We start from the raw sequence: 6,628 nt of genomic DNA, 5'->3' as shown, positions 1-6,628 counted from the left end.
AGAAGGGGACCTGCAATTTCAAAGTACTGAAGCTCTGAGAGCTCTGAGAGCTCTGAGAGCTCTATGAGCTCTCAGGCCTCCACATCCAGGTTTGCTGATGTTCTGCTAGCAGTTTGCGCATCAGAATGCGTGCACTGTTTGAATAGGCACCTTTTGCCTTAAGAGAAAGTCGTTTGGCTGCTTTCTGTGCAGCATAATGTCGCTTTTGAGATGCCCTCAGGCTCCCTTTCAGCTTCCCTTGATACCCCCTTACATCTCTCCTTGCTTTTCTCCACTTGGCTGAGTACCGGCCCACCTGCGTTTCAAGAACAATGGTCCGCGATTCCAGGATCATTATTTCTGTGGTTGCTTCCTTTATCTGGGTATCCTTTATTGAGAGTAGAGCCAATGAGTCACTGAGCTTCCCATTAGCGGTATTGTTGGCATTTTTGGATCGTGTACAACGTTGCCGAAGGGTGTGAATGGTTTGTTTGAACTTGGTGCCTCTTTCTGAAAGTGAGTTGAGCTTGGAAAGCAGCCCATTGACTTGACACCTTAGTCTGCCAATCTGTTGCTGGGGGTTTGAGATCTTTGATTCAACGGAAGGCTGGGGAGATGGAGAGCGGGAGGATTGGGATGGTGTTCTAGCATATGGTGAACTTGAGCGAGAATGACAACGTCCATCACTACAGGGTGGTGGAGCAAGGAGAAAGCTATCCTGTTCTGAGCTAGTATGACCCCAGCATGCAAGACAGGCATGATAGAGTGCATTGGATTGTGCTTGAGTCTTTATTCCCATCTAATGTATTGAGCCTTGTGAGAAAGCAGACCAATATAAGCTAAGTAGGGAAGCCGGTACTTGTGTCAGTGCTAAGTACAGGTCAGATTCCAGGAACACAAGTCAAGATCAAGTGTCAAGGGAGTGGTGGTGTTTGCCCCAACGCATCAGGGTGAAATTACAAATAAAATAGACTCATTTTCTCGATCACAACAAAGCCATTTTTGATTTTCTCAAAAATTCCTCTGTCCGATCTTTAGTTTATGTAGGTCATTCTGATTGATGTTTACTAATGAAGTTCCTCTTCATTTCTTGTGTGTGTTGAGAAAGTACATGAGACATTTATGGCACACTCGGCTACTACATTGGGCTTACATAATCAGGACACAGAACTAACCTGGGTTGCCCACCCCCACTCCTACTGGTTATTAGTTAGTTGGTTAGTTGCCATCTCTACCATGTATATATATCCTTTGCTGGCATGGGCATGTCCCCCAGCTTTGCTATCAACTTGGTTTTTGGGGCATCCTTTGTTGTGAGCATGCATGACCCTGACAGTTAAGCCTCAGAGTCAAGAGGCTCATGAACAGGAGGAAGCACAGGGCACTTCAGAGAGTCAGCTCTCAGCATAAGCTAAGAACACCAGTGAAAATGGGTAGGAATATGGTCATTGGGACCGTATCTAGCCTTCTGGAATGAAAGGGAAAGAAGTAAGGGCCATATCCTCGATGTACCCAGGATATGGAGAAGCACAGGTGCTCCTAGAGCTCAGCTCTCAGCTGAGCCCAAAGAGTCTTAATACCGGCATAAAACCAGTGGAGAGATGGTTGCATTAGTAGACCATCTGAAACCTCTAGGAATGAGTGGAAAAAAGAGTAAGGGCTTGAAATCTGAAAAAACCCTGGATGCGACGAAGTGCAGGGCACTTCCTGAGCTCAAAGAGTTATAATACCAGTGGAGAGATGGTCACCTAGACCATCTCCAGCCTTGCAGACTGAGAGGAAAGCAGATTGGCTTTTCATAGGGAAAACCCAGAAAAGGAAAGAAGGAAGGAAGTGCAGGGTGCTTCCAGAAACAGCAGCGGCTCCTTGGGCTAAGGAGCCAATAAATTATAAATAGATGGTCAGATAGACCATCAGAAACCTCTTGGCATGCAAGGACTGTTGCCAATGACTGGCAGCAAAGCCCCACATTCAACATTACATTTGTCTTGGGCACCTGTACAGGTACATACAACAATTGCCATCCATTCATTTAAGTAATGTAGCAAGCCAGGTTAATGTTACATAACCCAAAAGTCCTACATTTGCAATGTCCAGCTTTGACTCAGGCAAGAACAGCATTGCATGAGAACTATGTCGCACATGGCTTAGTGCAGTGTACAGCTGCCCATGTGCAAAGACATCCTCTCTGCAATCAATCACTCTCAATCAAGAGTGAGTCCTTGTGTAAGTTTGTTAATATTGTTGAGTTTGCAAGTGATCTTGTGATAGTCAGTTGATTGTTGCCTCACCTTCCCAGTCCATTAAAGTACGCTGTATGAAGCTGTATTTATCAATGGGGGGGTAAAAGGCTGGGGAAGCCTTTGCCCCCTCGCATGCAGGTTAAATACATGTGATATTTGCGGCTTGGGACCGCATGGTAGAATGAAGGGTTCAGGAATAGAAGTGTCATGTCAGGTACAAACCCAACACAATAAATAAAGAATGAATAGGGTAGGCCGCAAGTACACAGCCTATATCCCTTACACCTTGGCAGAATGTCGTGGAGTAAGCCAACTTCAGTGGAGACTGTTTCTGTTGGACTGTGTATTTTGCATAGTTGGGTTTAGTGAAGTTCTGGAACAGATGGGGAGTGGAAAACAAAAGAGAGAAGGGACAGGCAAGATGATGTAAATGAAAGCATGTAAACAACCCAAAAGGGAAGATGATGACAAATTTCCAGCATCACCAATTGCATAATATCAGGAGTGGTCAGTGACTCTGTGTGCAGAGTAACATCTGCAAATGAGTACTCCGACAGCTGCTCTCACTGTTCCACTTGCCATTCAATTCCACTGCAAGTTTGACTGATCTCCACTGCATTCTGCTGGATCATGCTGACTTTTGCTCCCCCCCCCATGCCACATTCAACCACAGCCAATTACACTGAGTGGAAAAAGGATTGTGCTTCATGTTGGCCTGAAAAGCTCTCACTCAAGTCTAAATCATGACTACTCTGTAACTACCACACCTTACTGGATTCTGATCACCTTTCATCCAAAGTATGTGCTGTTTGTGGGGCTGCCAAGTTTGATGAGTTCATGCTCTCAGGGCCTGTGAATTTAGATGAGTATGATGTTTCGATTTTGGAAGGCAGTTACCCAACCAATGCTCTGCACTGTCAGGAATGTGTCAGACACATATCCAGATGATCTGCAAGGCATGCGAAGTCATCTGGGCTCATAAGGTCGGAGGGGTGGGACTTCAGCTTCAGCGACTCAGGTGGAGCGCTGCGCTTCATTCTTACATTGTTGTCCCAATTTCAGACAGAAGCCTTATGATGAGAAGAAGAGACTAGGGGGGAAATCCAAGTCAATATATGAACTGAGGTACATCCAGTGTAACCTACATGCATTATAAACACAAGTAACTAAATAGGACTGGCCTGGAAGGAGTGGTGGATTGTCATATCCATACAATCCCAACCTCCACTCCGGGCTCCTGGAATGCTTGAACCTGACTTCCAGAGTCCTACTTCCCTTCCGTTACCTTCTCCTTGCTGACTTCCAAGAGGTTATCCCACCTCCGGCTCCAACACCACCTTCGGTCCGACTCCGGAACATTCCGGTTCCGACCTCATCCTCGACACCTTCCAGATGAGCATGCAACACCTATGCTCCCGACTCCAGACCTCCGCTCCGGAATCCCATTTGCATCTCTGTCTCCGGAACCTCCGGTCTTAGCTCCGACCTTGGACTTTGACCCCACCTCTGCTTATACCCATTGTATTGGTTAGCTCATTCCATTTAATTGCCTTTGCCAATATTCCGGAGTTTAACTTCCGAGTTCGGACTTTCCGGACTTACGTCAGACCTTGCTGTCAGGGCACACCCGCCTGACCCGGGTCCACCCGGACCCACCCGGCCACACCACACCCGCTCCCCACTGTCCATCCCCCTCCCCCCTCCTTCCTCCCTCTCCTTCCCCTTTCTTTATTTCTTTCTTTTCATCTTCCTCTTCCTGTTTATTTCTTTGTATCTACACGGACCACCTTCCTTTGTATCGATGTACTATTACCCGTCCGGCCCACACACCCTGGACGGCTTCCCACTGTGCCCAGCACACGCGCATGCAGCGGACGCTCTCAGGATCCCCCACAGGGACACCCAGATGCCTGCAGCTGCCTCCGAGGATGATGTGGCACTCGTCATGTGACTCAAGCCGCATGTACATAAATGTACCTGAAGTGGGAACCTAACCTTCTTCTCACATTCTCCACTTCAGGTAAGTAGTATAGTTTTCCCCTTTAATAATAATAACACATTCTCCACTTCAGATTGAGTGGCCAGGGACCACTGTCCCGGATCGGGCCTGCCAGTATGCATGCCTGCTCCACACCCCATGACGGCTTCAGTGCCGGACATTACCCCTGGGCCCTCTCGACCCCGGACACGTCCCTGACAGCAGAAGAAGGTTTTAACCTTATCTCCCCTGCCTCCCCCATCTCCCCAGCCATGGTGTCAGAAGAACAGTATGACGACCTGCTGGCCCGCTTTGAGGAGCTCCAAGCCATTGTGGAGAGCCAAACCCGCAACCACCCCCCACCTGCACCTGCACCTGCACCCGCCCCTCCACCTGCGCCTGTACCCACACTCACGCCTAGACCCAAACCACCGAAGGTCGCTGCCCCCACTCCCTTCTCGGGAGCCAGTGAAGACCTTGATCGTTTCAAGGCCGAGTGCGGGATCTACTTCCATGTCCACGCAGCCGAGTTCCCTACCAAACTATCCCAGATCCTCTTCGTCCTCTCCTACATGAAAGGAGGACCCGCAGGGGCATGGGCAACACAACAGATGATCACCCTGTTGACAGCCAGCTCCCCCACCATAACCATGGACGAGTTCAACACGGAACTCGATGCCATGTTTCAAGACCCGAACTGGGAGGCCACAGCTCGGCAGAAGTTGGCAGTCATCCACCAGGGGACTGACTCCATGGATAAGGTCATCCAGGAGTTCGAGATATTGGGACCCGCCTTGTTATAAAAATGGGGCCTAATTGGCCCATTTCTATAGCGTCCGGGTGCAGGAGGGGGCCGTGACATTGAGAAGCTGTTACAATTAATGTAACAGATGTTGTAACAGTGGGGTTTACAATAACATGGACATCGGGTGTTTTGGGTGATAATAGCTGGTTCTTGTTGTATTATATACATATCACGTGACTTTGTACTGTACAGAGCCCATAAGAGGCTAGAAATGGGAAATTCCCATTTCCATAACACGCCTCGAGGCTAGGCGATGTCGGGCTGGTCGACCGGTTTGAGCAAGCGATTAACTCGCAGCTCAGGGACTCCCCTCCAAGTTGCTGAGGCCACAGTCCCTCTGCTTGTCCTCTACCTCCATCCTCCCTTCTGGGGAAAGGTCCAGACATGCTTGTTCCCTCTTGTTGTGTTCTGACAGTCCCCCCAAGAGACTCCCCCTTGCTAACCTGAAATTAAGGACCACCTTAGACAACAAACCAGTGGCACAGTGCTCCACTTGAGTCACTGAGGCCAAGGTCCCTCTGAAAGGGTTCTTACTTGTTTTGGGGACAGTACGTTCTGTTCCCCTGTTCGCCTCAGGCCTCAGTTAGTCTGTCTAAGTATATGCTTTGATGGGCTGTATATTAATGGGGTAGAAGTAAAGGCTGATCTGCCTTTTACAGCTACCCCAAGTGTTAGAGATGAGGCACGGATTCAGATGACTCCGGTGTCATATCCATCCCTGGCCAACGACTTCCGGTCCCTCCAATCCCTCCGGTCTACCTCCGCTCCTTCTTCACTAACCTTGGAGCTCCCGTATTCCACAATCCCCTTGGTACCCCTTAATGGTCACCACCCCTCCTTTCAATTTATTACCTATGCCTCCCTAAGTACGGAGCCCCGAAGACTTCCAGACAGCTCCGACATCCGCTAGCGCACTCCTGCCTCCGCTGGGCAATACACTCACCTGCCCTGCAGAGTCCACCTTTGGGCCTATCCCTCCTTTCTGTTTCTGGGTTATCGCCTGCCTTTCTGTTAACCCCGTAACCCGACTCGTTGGTAATATTCAGTTGGCTAATGTTTAACCCCGTTAGCTCCGCTCTGCCATTTGCGGACCCATCTTCACTGTAACTATATATATATCCAACTTGTACATAGGTTACACTTCAGTATAAAATCGACTAGAGTTTACCCCCTGTAGTTCTGGTTGCCAGTTAGTAAGTTAGGGCACAGACGTGTTACTTGGCACAGCACTCCTGGCATAAGTCGCTGAGGCCGAAGCCCTCCACCATGGAGACTCTCCTTCGTCTCAACCTGGTCTCTGACATCCGGAGTGGAATCGGAGACTTAGCGTGGAAGGACCTTGGCCTCAGCGACTCAAGCAGAGCCCTGTGCCATTGCTGTTTGTCCATTTGGTCCTTAATTTCACAGTAGGCGAGCAGGAAGTCTCTAGGGGGCATTCAGGTCGATTTCGGACTGAACCCAAAACGAGTATGTACAAGTGCCGATATATATAATGGAGGGGGAAAAAGCACAAGGAAACAAAGGGGATCCGAATCAGAACGAAGACGTCCGAACAGGAACAAAGGGAAGACAGAAGCGGAGCAGTACCGAAGGTCATAAGACAGAACCTGTGATACGTCCAAA

This window comes from Cantharellus anzutake, assembly GCF_015039405.1.
Source record: "Cantharellus anzutake strain C23 chromosome Unknown EI90scaffold_1, whole genome shotgun sequence".
Taxonomy (NCBI): domain Eukaryota; kingdom Fungi; phylum Basidiomycota; class Agaricomycetes; order Cantharellales; family Hydnaceae; genus Cantharellus; species Cantharellus anzutake.
The sequence above is the reverse complement of the archived record's forward strand: the minus strand, read 5'-3'. Positions refer to the sequence as shown.